Source organism: Rhinatrema bivittatum, chromosome 14, assembly GCF_901001135.1.
Source record: "Rhinatrema bivittatum chromosome 14, aRhiBiv1.1, whole genome shotgun sequence".
NCBI classification, from domain to species: Eukaryota; Metazoa; Chordata; class Amphibia; order Gymnophiona; family Rhinatrematidae; genus Rhinatrema; species Rhinatrema bivittatum.
Window position 1 is genome coordinate 60,135,506 of NC_042628.1, and position 14,571 is coordinate 60,150,076.

The following is a 14,571-nucleotide window of genomic DNA, read 5'->3' on the forward strand; positions in this document are numbered from 1 at the left end:
TTTGTTTCCCGAGATGTACTGGGTACTGGATCGGCTTGTTTATAAGCCGGGAATGGTTGTAATGGTGGCAATGGTGGGTAGATTGGAACGTATGGCGGCGGCGCCGGAATTTCTGGTTCGTCTGTTAATATGGGCTCGGCTGCGAGCGGCAGCGGTTTAACTTTTTTTTCTTGACTTGCATTATCCTTTTGTACTACAAATATGGCCGCCGCCGATGACGTATCAGCATCCGAATTCAAGATGGCCGGCCTCTCCCTTCTCTTCCGGTTTGGGGACTTCCGGCTACTCGTTTTTTGTATGTGCGCCACCATTACAAGGGCGGCCCCTTCCACTAATTTTCGTGCCCAGGACGGCGGATCCAGAATGACTGCAATCCAGGCATTAATATATGGAATATCATAGGGACATCCTGGCTTGCCTTCTGTTGTTACTATGATTCGGACCCTTGATGCCGTGGGGAAATCAAAGGTTCCTTTCGGTGGCCAGTTAACACATAAGCTGGGCCACCTATGCACACACCGCTGAATCATGCCCGGCTTTGTGCATGCATGTCTATCGAACACTTCACTGAAATGCTCTGTCATGGCTTTTAGTGGAGTGGAGCCTCCCCCACCCATCGTAGGATAGAGGTACAGACAAAGGAGGGAAGGGATAGCGGATAGGTAAGGGGTCCGTATCCGCCAGACACAAAAGGATCACACTCGCCTCGACTAGAACGCGGTCGCCCGGCCTAGAACTGCGAGGCCATTCACTCTCTTTCACACAACAAGAAACCTGTTCCCAACTGACTGTAATTAAAAAAACTTCTTTTCTCTTTTTTCTTCACTATCGCGGGGTCTTCAGAGCAGGATTCCTACTAGCCACCGCGCGGAGCTTGATCAAGGCTCCCTCGATCCTTCTTAATAACGGATCGGCTGGTAATTTAGCTGTACTTGTCTCTAATTCTTGTTTCTTATCTTATTTCTTATCTCATTTCTTTTTCCCATAATACTTGCCTGAAAAGTTCTTCCGATCGTCCAAAAAGCCTTCTTCCCGAATCACCAGCCCAGAGGTCTCAGGAGATGTCCTGCGGAATGGTCCCCGCAGAAACCTGATCGCTGAACTCAGCGGTGGCCACTCACCAGGTAAGTCTGGGGGATCGCTCCGCTGCCAAACTACCGGACCAACTGGGGGGCTAAAATAGCGTCCCTGGTACCTCCTGGCTGGCTCGCCAATGTAACCGTCTAATTTTTAGTCAGAAAGGAGGCCCAGACAACTGATCCGTATAGACTTTTATTGCCAGCAAGATGCAGCTAAGGCAAAGGCTTAGTACAACTGCATGCCACGCCCCCTCAGGAGCTGGCTCTTATACATTCTACATTTCTTATCTCAAGCACATGCGTTCTACAAAACTGCTGAACAAGCATTTTCTAGCGTGGTTTTCAAGTAGGTGTAGCTTATAATCAGACTTATTGTTTCGTCATTTAATTGACGGGTTAGACATTTTATAGCAGCAATCGTATTAATACAATACAAATTATCATCACAAAATGGTGGTGTGTTTCACCGAATGTCAGTGCGTAAGTACGTAATTGCGTAATGCATGCCATTGCGTTTCAAATGTTAGTACATTCAAGATGGCTGTGCGTTTCAATGCGTGTCACTGCTGGCAGTGTTAATCACAGGGTTTCAGGTTTTCTCATCCTTCGATCGTCCATAAAATTGAACTCCTTCATCCCCTCGAGTGGAGGTTGTGTTGTCAGTGCTCAGCAGTATCTGAAAGTGAGCCTGTTCACAGAATGGCAAGGAGAACAGGGTTATACCTGCAGAAAAATGTTTTCCATTCATTTCCTTTCTGGGGAACCCAATGTTTTAATTTTGTTTTTATTTCTCTTAGCTCATGTTAAACTCTTGATGAAATCTTTTCATTCATATTTTTTCTAAAACTGAATGAATGTTTAGAAATATTCCTTCAACTCCTTTTGTCTGTCACATGCATGAAAAATTCTTTTATTTCCCTGAAAAGGGATTGAGCGGTTTTAGATGGCTCTCTGTGTGTCCCCTACTGTTTGAGTGTGTGTCATATGTGGTGCTTGATAGGTGTGTATGTTGTATACCATTGGTGCACATGCTGCAGTATTGTACTCCTATGCTGTTTGTGTGGATTTTTTTTTTAATCCCTCTTTTAGTTGGGTCTACCAAACAGTTTTGCATTCTCCAAATTATAGGAAACCACCCTTTCCCGACATTCCTCCTCCTCTGAAAATGTTTTTCCTTTAATACACAGAGGGGCTGAATTAGCACAAGTCTGAAACCCTTGCGAACAGCAGCCTAATAATCACAGATTTGAGCAAAAGCCTCTGATCTCAAACTTGTGCTAGTTCAGCCTCTTTGGTTGGGTTTTACCTTGTGTATATAGGTACATCTGCTTCTGTTTCTTTCAACACAAATATTTAGAAAAGGGAGACTTATAAAACCAGGACTAGCTCAGCATGTCCATGCCGACCTGCACCCTTTTCACCGAAGAAGTCAGTTAAAGAAGAGACTAAGGTAACACATCAAATAATGTGACTCCTCTGGGAGAGCAGTCTTCCAGGCCAGACCACTGCATCAATGATGCTAAGAGGGAACGCGGTTCCCAGGCCTGACTCCGATACCCCCAGCTGGTCAGGTTTATCCAAAATGAATATGCACGTAAGAGTTGTCCTTAGGGAACAGCAATTCACCGCAACTGAACCAAGCACCCATGCATGGGTGGGGGGGGGCTGAATGTGGGACATCAAAGCAAGCAGTGTTCTCGTAAACCTTAATGGGAGTCTTCCGTCGCCTGGGGCAGCTCCAGCCATTTCACAATTTGAGCCTTGCAAGGCCCCATAGTCTCATGGGTTTACTGGCGCTGCACGATTCAAATTGCAAGATGCCTGGAGCAGCACAAGGCAGTTAAAAAAGTTGGGGAGGCTGCTTTGCCCTGGGTTCCACACAACTCCCCCACCCCCCTTTAGGGTCGGTCCAGTCTTCCTCTAAAAACCTCTTTGTCCGACTCCCCAACGAGGCATTCCCTCCTTATCTCTTGCCGTTCACGCGAGAACCCGACCCAGAACAGCTACATGCAGCACTGCCGGTGGGTGGCGGGATGGCAGCAGCCCAGATCGGAGGCACGAGGACGCCTCATACAGCCCCGCTGCTTCTCCCTCTCCTTGGGCGAAGTGCATGTGCACCAACTGAGGGAGAAAAGGTACCAGCGGCTGCGGTGTCTCTGCTCCAGGTTCCCAAGCAGCAATAGGTGTGAAAGAAGCCTAGGAGGGAGAGCCAAGTACAAGGGTTACAAAACGGGGAGTGAATGAGAATAGTTTGCGTGGTGGGGTGGTGCAAGTCGAGGGGTCAGAGGGTAAAAGGTTAATGAGAACCGTTTTGTGGGGGGAGGGTACGCGAGAACCGTGTGGAAGAGTGATGATGAATTGAAGGAAGTGCAAGAAAACTTGGGAGAAGGATAGAAACGAGCAAAAAGCCAGAGTACTTTGAGAGAGTGCGAGAGAATCGGGGGAAGGCGTGGAGGAGGTGAAAACTGGGGCTAAAGAGAATGAAAGGAGAGCTAGAGGGGAGGGGGAGGTTGTGTGAAAGAAAACTAAATGTGATAGGTAGGGGGAGAGAGCGAGCCAGATATGGTAATAAGATTGGGAGGGAGGGAGGGAGGCTGACAGTGAGTCTGAGGTGATGAAAGAGGCTTGTAAAAGAAAACTAGAGATAGTCATGGAGCAATAGGAGAGGGGAGGGTTTGAGTGAAAGGGAGAGTCGCAGAGGGATGACGTGCACGTGTGTGATAGCCAGAAGGGGTGCTGGGGGGAATGTGGATGAGAAAGAGAGAGGATACTGGGAATGTGAAGGAGATCCAGACAGAAGGGGATAGCATGCAGGGGGAGGGGGGAGCATGAGAGGGAATGATGGTGAGTGAAAAAGAGCATAACAAGTGATAATTGCGGTTGAAAGCTTGAGAGGAAATGAGTTGGGCTGAGAGAGTCAGACTGGAAGGAATGTTAGACTGGTTGAGTGAAAAATGATTGAGAGGGAGTGAAAGCAAGAAGGGATGGTTGAGGGAAGAGTTAGTGTGGGAAGGTGGTGAGAGAGAGATGGAGCATGAGTGGCTTTTGGGGGAGAATAGGCAACCTGGTGAGAAGCTGGAAGTCTGAAAAGGGGCAACAAAGGGGAGAGTTGGGGGGGGGGGGGGGGTGAAGTGTTGTGAAGGGGAGACCTGGATGGTGAAGAAGTGAGAGACAGGCAGAAGGAGAGGCAAAATCCAGGTTTCAGTAGAGTGAAGAGAGGAGAATGGAAGGCAGAGATGGAGGAACATGATATGACAGGGAAAATCAATGTTGGAGACAGATGTAGGGGAGGCAGTGGTGAAGAAAATGGAAAGAAGACCCTGAACATAGTAACATCATAACAGTGGCAGAAAACAACCAAATAGTCCATCCAGTCTGCCCTGCAAGTTTCTTATGGTAGTAACTGCCGCTCTGTGCAGGTTACCCCCCAAGCCTTAAGTTAAGGGTAGTAACATTAACAATCAAAACCAAGCAACTGAAACGCATAACAAAATTACTGCTAGCAACATTTTTACAGGATGAGTAGCTTACTTGATAAGTTAGACAATGCTACCTGAATGTGCTTTGCTTTTGGACTTGGCCGTAGAAGGAGTCCTGTGGTTTATCTCCAGTGTCTTCGTATCAGTATCCCAGACCGTAAAGGTTAGGGCTGAATATGTACAGGGCCCAGCATTGGCTGTCTTCTGAATCCAATTCCTCTTTTTTCCCCATGCTGTGGAAGCAGAGAGCGATGCTGGAATTGTGTCACAAGCATCAAAACTAATTGGTTAATGGTAGTATTCCCATGCTTTCTGTTAAAGGACCTCACTCGTCACCTAGATAGGCTTTTAGACAGTGCTAGGGAGGAGCCGGCTGTCGTGGTACATGTGGGCACCAACGGTAGAAGGAAAATGTGGGAGGAAAGTTCTGGAAGCCAAATTTAGGCTCTTAGGTAGAAAACTAAAATCCAGAACCTCCAGAGTACCATTCTCTGAAATGCTCCCTGTTCCACGCGCAGGTCACCAGAGGCAGGCAGAGCTCCGGAGTCTCAATGCGTGGATGAGACGATGTGCAAGGAAGAGGGATTCAGTTTTGTTAGGAACTGGGGAACCTTTTGGGGAAGGGGGTGTCTCTTCCGAAGGGATGGGCTCCACCTTAACCAGGGTGGAACCAGACTGCTGGCACTAACCTTTAAAAAGAAGATAGAGCAGCTTTTAAACTAGAACAAAGGGGAAAGCCGACAGTCACTCAGCAGTGCATGGTTCGGAGAGAGGTATCTTCAAAGGATACTAATGATGCATTAGAATTAGGGCATCCCAACAGTGAGGTTCCAATAATAAGAAAAGTAGTCCAAGTGCCTGAAATTAAAAACTCACCTGAGCTAAAAAATTCTAACTTATCCCTATCAATTAAAAAGCAGAATGAAAATACAAACAAAAAACAAACTTTGAAATGTTTGTATGCTAATGCTAGAAGTCTAAGAAGTAAGATGGGAGAATTAGAATGTATAGCAGTGAGCGATGACATAGACTTAATTGGCATCTCAGAGACATGGTGGAAGGAGGACAACCAATGGGGCAGTACTATACTGGGGTACAAATTATATCGCAATGACAGAGAGGAGCACCCGGGAGGCTGTGTGGTGCTTTATGTCCAGGATGGGATAGAGTCCAACAGGATAAACATCCTGCATGGGACTAAATGCACAATTGAATCTTTTTGGTTAGAAATCCCTTGTGTGTCGGGGAAGACTATAGTGATAGGAGTATACTACCATCCACCTGGTCAAGATGGTGAGACTGACAGTGAAATGCTAAGAGAAATTAGGGAAGATAACCAAATTGGTAGCGCGGTAATAATGGGAGACTTCAATTACCGCAAATAAGGAATTATTTTTTTAACTTTCAGTATGTCAAATTTTCGTTATTGTATATATGGGACCATCATAACACCCGCGGTCTGCAAGCGTTTATGCCTGTATTTTCAGCCGCTACGGGTCATTTTTAATCATCGGTCCATAACCCTAAATGTCTTTTTATTTTATTATCGCTTTTTAAAAATTTTTTCGTGTTTTCTTAAAACATGTGGAATAGTACTTCCCTTTTGTTGGCGCTGCCGCACAAGTCCAGTTCTTTTTATTATTGGCGCTGCTGCACAAGTCCAGTCCGACGTATGTTTCGCAGGGCTGCTGCTTCAGGGATTATGGTGGACAGTGTATCTCGGGCAATGCTTTTCCAAAGAAGTATATTTTCTTAAATCCACATACATTTTCAAAGCTTTTGGTCCTTGTTGCTTTGTTTCTACAAAATTAAATTCAACAAATTTTATCACACATTAACTTAAAATTGATGCTGCACATCCCTGGGGTTTCTTACTAACATGATCGCAACTCACCAGAATTTTGCCGCCGTCTCCTTTTTCGGCGTCTGAATGGAGAGACCGCGAAACCGGAGCTGTTTATATGTAAATCTACATGTCTCTCCTGTATGTCTAGGTGACCTAATAGAATGGCATTCACATGAAGTGAATCCACTCAGTTTCCTTATTAAGCCCGTGGGGGGGCCATTGATTGAAGTTGAAATTTCCACCTTTGTTCACTTTGGTGGAGACGTTTAACTCTATCTCCTCTTCTCCAATGTGCTGGGATGATTTCCAAAATGGTCCAACGAATGTCAGAGTAGGCATGATTAGTTTCCTTGAAATGGGATACTAACGGCTCATCCATTCTGCCTGTTTTAAGACAACACTTGTGTTCTGTTAGTCTAAAGTGCACTGGGCGTTTGGTCATTCCAACATATGTTAATGGACATGGGCAAAATATTGCATACACCACGTGTGAGGCGTTGCAGGTAGAATGGGGTAACGTCACCATCTGACCCGATTTTAACTGAATGGAGGTCCTTGATGATTTCAAGGGGCAATATGAGCAGTTACCACTGCATGTTGTTTCCTCTATTATTGCCGGTGGATTATAAATACTAGAATGGACTCCGCGGTCTTTAATGTTTCTGCCCCTGGAGTAGGCTATGCGAATGGGATCTTGAAGCAATGGGTGAATTTCTTGCAAAATCGTCCAGTGTTTTCTGTTGGCTCTACTGATAATTGGAGATGCCAATGTGTGCCTCAGAACCAACGTCTGATGTTTCGAATCCTCAGAATTTTTTGGCAAAAATAGGTAATCTCTATTTGAATAGAGAGCCCTGCGGTAAGCTTTTTTGACACATTGAACTGGATATCCCCGTTGTAGAAACCTATTGGCCATGCAACGCGCTTGATTTTTAAACTCCATATGGTCTGTGCATATGCGTCTTAACTGCATGAATTGCCCCACTGGTAAATTTAATTTAAATGTGCTCGGGTGAAAACTATCAAAATGCAATAAATTATTGCGATCATTAGGTTTGCGATACAGTGTTATTGTAACAGAGTCGAGATGTCTAGTAATAAGTATATCCAAATACACCACTTGTTCCTGGTGGAAATTCATGGTGAACTTTAGACATGTATTTAGGCTGTTAAGCCAGGCATGAAATTCCAAAAGTGATGATTGTGGTCCTTCCAACACAATGAATACATCATCAATGTATCTCTTCCAGTGTTTCAAGTATGGGGTCCACAAACACTCCTGAATATATTGCTCCTCAAAGGCAGTAACAAATAAATTGGCAACATCCGGTGCCATTGCTGCCCCCATAGCAGTTCCTCGAGTTTGCAAAAAAATAATTTATTTTGAAACATAAAGTAATTCTTACTCAAGGCCAAATGTAAAAGTTCAATAATGAAAGATGAAGGTATTCGTTGTGGACAACTTTTTAATACTGTAGCGATCACTGTTAAGGCTTCCTCCTGTGGGATGACAGTATACAAAGACTCAATGTCCATAGTAACTAATAGGCTACTTGGGTAAGAGTAACTTTAGATAGGAACTGAAGCATATTGGATGTATCCTTGATAACTGCTCATATTGCCCCTTGAAATCATCAAGGACCTCCATTCAGTTAAAATCGGGTCAGATGGTGACGTTACCCCATTCTACCTGCAACACCTCACACGTGGTGAACGCAATATTTTGCCCATGTCCATTAACATATGTTGGAATGACCAAGCGTCCAGTGCGCTTTAGACTAACAGAACACAAGTGTTGTCTTAAAACAGGCAGAATGGATGAGCCGTTAGTATCTCATTTCAAGGAAACTAATCATGCCTACTCTGACATTCGTCAGAGTAGGCATGATTCTCCAATCTATCTCCTCTTCTCCAATGTGCTGGGAAATCATCCCAGCACATTGGAGAAGAGGAGATAGAGTTAAACGTCTCCACCAAAGTGAACAAAGGTGGATATTTCAACTTCAATCAATGGCCCCACTAAGGGCTTAATAAGGAAATTGAGTGGATTCACTTCATGTGAATGCCATTTCTATTAGGTCACCTCGACATACAGGTGAGACATGTAAATTTACATATAAACAGCTCTGGTCTCGCGGTCTCTCCATTCAGACGCAGAAAAAAGGAGATGGCGGCAAAATTCTGGTGAGTTGCAATCATGTTAGTAAGAAACCCTAGGGATGTGCAGCATCAATTTTGTTAATGTGTGATAAAATTCGTTTAATTTAATTTTGTAGAAACAAAGCAACAAGGACCAAAAGCTTCGAAAATTTATTTGGAAAAGCATTGCCCGAGATACACTGTCCACCATAGTCCCTGAAGCAGCAGCCCTGCGAAACGAAACTGGACTTGTGCGGCAGCGCGACAGCGCCAATAATAAAAAGAACTGGACTTGTGCGGCAGCGCGGTAGCGCCAACAAAAGGGAAGTACTATTCCACATGTTTTAAGAAAACACGAAAAAATCCAAAAAAGTGATAATAAAATAAAAAGACATTTAGGGTTACGGATCGATGATTAAAAATGACCCGTAGCGGCTGAAAATACAGGCATAAATGCATGCAGACCGCGGGTGTTACGATGGTCCCATATATACAATAACGAAAATTTGACACACTGAAAGTTAAAAAAATAATTCCATACAACGTGTTTATTTACAGTATTTGTATTATTCGTTGTATCTTGGATAAATTACACGTATATCTTTTGTAGACTTCAATTACCCCAAAATTGACTGGGTAAATGTATCATCGGGACCTGCTAGAGAGATAAAGTTCCTGGATGGAATAAATGATAGCTTTATGGAGCAATTTGTTCAGGAACCGACGAGAGAGGGAGCAATTTTAGATCTAATTCTCAGTGGAGAACAGGATTTGGTGAGAGAGGTAACGGTGGTGGGGCCGCTTGGCAATAGTGATCATAATATGATCAAATTTGATTTAATGACTGGAAGGGGGACAGTAAGCAAATCCACGGCTCTCGTGCTAAACTTTCAAAAGGGAAACTTGAGAAAATGAGAAAAATAGTTAGAAAAAAACTGAAAGGAGCAGCTACAAAAGTAAAAAGTGTGCAAGAGGCGTGGTCATTGTTAAAAAAAAACCAAACCATCCTAGAAGCACAATCCAGATGTATTCCACACATTAAGAAAGGTGGAAAGAAGGCAAAACGATTACCGACATGGTTAAAAGGGGAGGTGAAAGAAGCTATTTTAGCCAAAAGATCTTCATTCAAAAATTGGAAGAAGGATCCAACAGAAGAAAATAGGATAATGCATAAACGTTGGCAAGTTAAATGTAAGACATTGATAAGACAGGCTAAGAGAGAATTTGAAAAGAAGTAAAGAAGTTGGCCATAGAGGCAAAAACTCAAAGTAAAAACTTTTAAAAATATATCCGAAGCAGAAAGTTGGACCGTTATGTGATCGAGGAGTTAAAGGGGCACTTAGAGAAGATAAGGCCATCACGGAAAGATTAAATGATTTATTTTCTTCGGTGTTTACTGAAGAGGATGTTGGGGAGGTACCCATACTGGAGAAGGTTTTCATGGGTAATGATTCAGATGGACTGAACCAAATCACGGTGAACCTAGAAGATGTGGTAGACCTGATTGACAAACTTAAGAGTAGTAAATCACCTGGACCGGATGGTATACACCCCAGAGTTCTGAAGGAACTATCATTAAAATCATCCATTGTACCTGAAGACTGGAGGATAGCTAATGTAACCCCCATATTTAAAAAGGGCTCCAGGGGAGAATCGGGAAACTACAGACCGGTTAGCCTGACTTCAGTGCCAGGAAAAATAGTGGAAAGTGTTCTAAACATCAAAATCACAGAACATATAGAAAGACATGGTTTAATGGAACAAAGTCAACATGGCTTTACCCAAGGCAAGTCTTGCCTCACAAATCTGCTTCACTTTTTTGAAGGAGTTAATAAACATGTGGATAAAGGTGAACCTGTAGATGTAGTGTACTTGGATTTTCAGAAGGCATTTGACAAAGCTCCTCATGAGAGGCTTCTAGGAAAAAAAAAAGTCATGGGATAGGTGGTGATGTCCTTTCATGGATTACAAATTGGCTAAAAGACAGGAAACAGAGAATAGGATTAAATGGACAATTTTCTCAGTGGAAGGGAGTGGGCAGTGGAGTGCCTCAGGGATCTGTATTGGGACCCTTACTTTTCAATATATTTATAAATAATCTGGAAAAAAATACGACAAGTGAGGTAATCAAATTTGCAGATGACACAAAATTGTTCAGAGTAGTTAAATCTCAAGCAGATTGTGATAAATTGCAGGAAGACCTTGTGAGGCTGGAAAATTGGGCATCAAAATGGCAGATGAAATTTAATGTGGACAAGTGCAAGGTGATGCATATAGGGAAAAATAACCCATGCTATAGTTACACAATGTTAGGTTCCATATTAGGTGCTACAACCCAAGAAAGAGATCTAGGCGTCATAGTGGATAACACATTGAAATCGTTGGTTCAGTGTGCTGCGGCAATCAAAAAAGCAAACAGAATGTTGGGAATTATTAGAAAGGGAATGGTGAATAAAACGGAAAATGTCATAATGCCTCTGTATCGCTCCATGGTGAGACCGCACCTTGAATACTGTGTACAATTCTGGTCGCCGCATCTCAAAAAAGATATAATTGCGATGGAGAAGGTACAGAGAAGGGCTACCAAAATGATAAGGGGAATGGAACAGCTCCCCTATTTATTTATTTATTTATTTATTTAGGTTTTTTTATATACCGGCATTCATGATCAGATCACATCATGCCGGTTTACATTAGAACAAGGAGTGCAAAGAACAATCTATACTAATAAACGAAGCTTGACCGACGTGCCGCAAATGCGCAGTAGAGACCAGCTCTACTGCGCATGTGCGGGCGAGCACGTCGGTCTGAGCCAGCGTCAGAAAAAAAGAAAAAACAATGGCGGCGTCCAGTGGCAGCGGCAGCGGCGGCGGCGTTGGGTGGCGGCGTCCGGTGGTAGCGGCGGCGGCATCCAGCGGCGGCGGCGTTGGGTGGTGGCGGCGTCCGGTGGTAGCGGCGGCGGCGGGAGGCGGCGGCGGCATTGGGTGGCGGTGGCGGCGTCCGGTGGTAGCGGCGGCGGCGGGTGGCAGCGGCATGGCGGCGTCCAGCGGCGGCGGCGTTGGGTGGCGGTGGCGTCCGGTGGCGGCGGGTGGCAGCGGCAGCGAGGGAGGAGAGAGAGAAGGAGGGACTGAGTGAGAGGGGAGGAGAGAGAGGGAGTGGGACTGAGTGAGAGGGAGAGAGGGAGTGGGACTGAGTGAGTGGGAGGGAGGGAGTGGGACGGAGGGAGAGGGGGGGACTGAGTGAGGGGGGAGGGAGATAGAGAGGGAGTGGGACTGAGGGAGGGAGTGGGACATGGAGAGGGGGGGAGGGAGATAGAGGGAGGGGGGAGGGAGTGGGACTGAGGGAGAGTGGGACTGAGGGAGAGAGAGGGAAGGAGTGGGACAGAGGGAAGGAGTGGGAGGGAGTGGGACAGAATGAGAGGGGGAGGGGAGTGGGACTGAGGGAGAGGGGGAGGGAGTGGGACAGAGGGAGAGAGAGAGGGGGGAGGGAGTGAGACTGAGTGGGAGGGAGGGACTGAGTGAGAGGAGAGGGAGGAGTGGGTGGGAGGTAGGGGGTGGAGGGGAGAGAGAATGAGGGGGAGGTGAGAGACAGAGGGATGTAGCCCTTTTTAACGGCTTAACGGCGGTGGCAGCGAGGGAGGGAGAGAGAGAGGGAGGGACTGACAGAGAAAGTGAGGGACTGAGTGAGAGGGGAGGAGAGAGAGGGAGTGGGACTGAGTGAGAGGGAGAGAGGGAGTGGGAGTGAGTGGGAGGGAGGGAGTGGGACGGAAGGAGAGGGGGGGACTGAGTGAGGGGGGAGGGAGATAGAGGGGGGAGGGAGTGGGACAGGGAAGGAGTGGGACTGAGGGAGAGGGAGGGAGTGGGACAGAGGGAAGGAGTGGGACTGAGGGAGAGGGGGAGGGAGTGGGACTGAGGGAGAGTGAGTGGGACTGAGAGAAGGAGGGAGGGAGGGAGTGGGACTGAGGGAGGGAGGGAGTGGGACTGAGGGAGAGTGAGAGGGAGGGAGGGAGTGAGACTGAGTGGGAGGGAGGGACTGAGTGGGAGGAGAGGGAGGAGTGGGGTGAGAGGGAGGGAGGTAGGGGGTGGAGGGGAGAGAGAATGAGGGGGAGGTGAGAGACAGAGGGATGTAGCCCGTTTTAACGGGCTTAACGGCTTGTAAAACTATAACTAGGGCGGAGGAGTTGCAGTTACAATGAAACACAGGTAATGGAACTGGGAGAAAGAGAGAAAAAGAACAATGTCAGGTTAACATAAGTTAATAATTATTTACAGTTTTTTTATTTTTTTTATTTTATTTTTTTATTTCCCTATGAGGAAAGACTAAAGAGGTTAGGACTTTTCAGCTTGGAGAAGAGATGGCTGAGGGGGGATATGATAGAGGTGTTTAAAATCATGAGAGGTCTAGAACGGGTAGATGTGAATTGTTTTTTTACTCTTTCTGATAATAGAAAGACTTCGGGACACTCCATGAAGTTAGCATGTGGCACATTTAAAACTAATCAGAGAAAGTTCTTTTTCACTCCACGCACAATTAAACTCTGGAATTTGTTGCCAGAAGATGTGGTTAGTGCAGTTAGTATAGCTGTGTTTAAAAAAGAACATAAGAACATAAGAAAATGCCATACTGGGTCAGACCAAGGGTCCATCAAGCCCAGCATCCTGTTTCCAACAGTGGCCAATCCAGGCTATAAGAACCTGGCAAGTACCCAAAAACTAAGTCTATTCCATGTTACCATTGCTAATGGCAGTGGCTATTCTCTAAGTGAACTTAATAGCAGGTAATGGACTTCTCCTCCAAGAACTTATCCAATCCTTTTTTAAACACAGCTATACTAACTGCACTAACCACATCCTCTGGCAACAAATTCCAGAGTTTAATTGTGCGTTGAGTAAAAAAGAACTTTCTCAGATTAGTTTTAAATGTGCCACATGCTAACTTCATGGAGGATTGGATAAGTTCTTGGAGAAGTCCATTACCTGCTATTAATTAAGTTGACTTAGTTTTTGGGTACTTGCCAGGTTCTTATGGCCTTGATTCGCCACTGTTGGAAACAGGATGCTGGGCTTGATGGACCCTTGGTCTGACCCAGTATGGCATGTTCTTATGTTTTTAAGGGTAGTTACTGTCGCTCTATGCAGGTTACTCTCATTCACCATTTTCTTCATTTCCAGCCTCTAGATTTTAGGGATCCACACTGTTTATCCCATGTCCTTTTGAATTTATTTACTGTTTTCGTTCTCACCATCTCCTCTGGAACGGCATTCCAGGCATCCACCACCCTCTTCGTGAAGAAATATTTTCTGATGTTGATTCTGAGTCATTCCCCTCCCCCCCTGGAGGTTTGGGATGAAAGTTGGCTGGATCCTTTGGGCCTAATGATGGGGTTTTTTTAGGAGGGGTTTGACTGCAGCATGCTTGAGGGAGTCGGGGACAATGCCTGAGGATAGGGCGCAGTTATAATGTCAGCCAGGGGTTTGGCAATGATGTCAGGTATTGTAAGGAGGGCTTTGGTGGGGACCGTGTCAGAGGGGTGGATGGCTGGTCTAATCTTTTTGAGGATCGAGGTTATTTCAAGGGAGGATGTCAGGTCAAGGGAGTTGAGGGAAGCAGGAGATGGGCGTGTGCCTAGGGAAGGGGGTTGGGGGTCTGGGGTAAATCTGAGAATGATGTTTGCTATTTTGTTATGGAAGTATTGTGCCAGTTCTTCGCATTTACTGCCTGCCTCTTTATCAGGGATGATTGGCAGGATTAGCTTTGTGAGTTCGGTGACATAGGAGAAGAGGGCTTTTGGGTTGTGTATGTAGTCGTGAATTTTCTTGGCATGGAAGTCGCGTTTGGCATTGAGGGTGGATGTTCTCTAGTAATGCAATGCTGATTTAAAAGAGGAAGTCTTGTGAGGCAAAGGATCTTTACGCCAGGCTCTCTCCTTTTGTCTGAGATTGTTTTTCAAGCGTTTTAGGTCAGCTGTGTACCATGGTTTTAGATTTTTGGTGGAGGAGATAAAATCGCGTGTGATGATGGGGCATAA

At 45.5% G+C, this 14,571-nt stretch overlaps 1 protein-coding gene across 1 annotated transcript in view; it reads left to right on the plus strand.

The window, feature by feature from the left end:
- The first annotated feature begins 3,077 nt into the window (after positions 1 to 3,077).
- The window catches only part of LOC115075582 (zinc finger protein 420-like), a 32,854-nt gene continuing 21,360 nt past the window's right edge, over positions 3,078 to 14,571 (plus strand). Inside the window, exon 1 of the mRNA XM_029576087.1 lies at positions 3,078 to 3,214. The gene's annotated coding sequence lies outside the window, so the exon portion shown is untranslated. The remainder of the gene's footprint in view (positions 3,215 to 14,571) is intronic.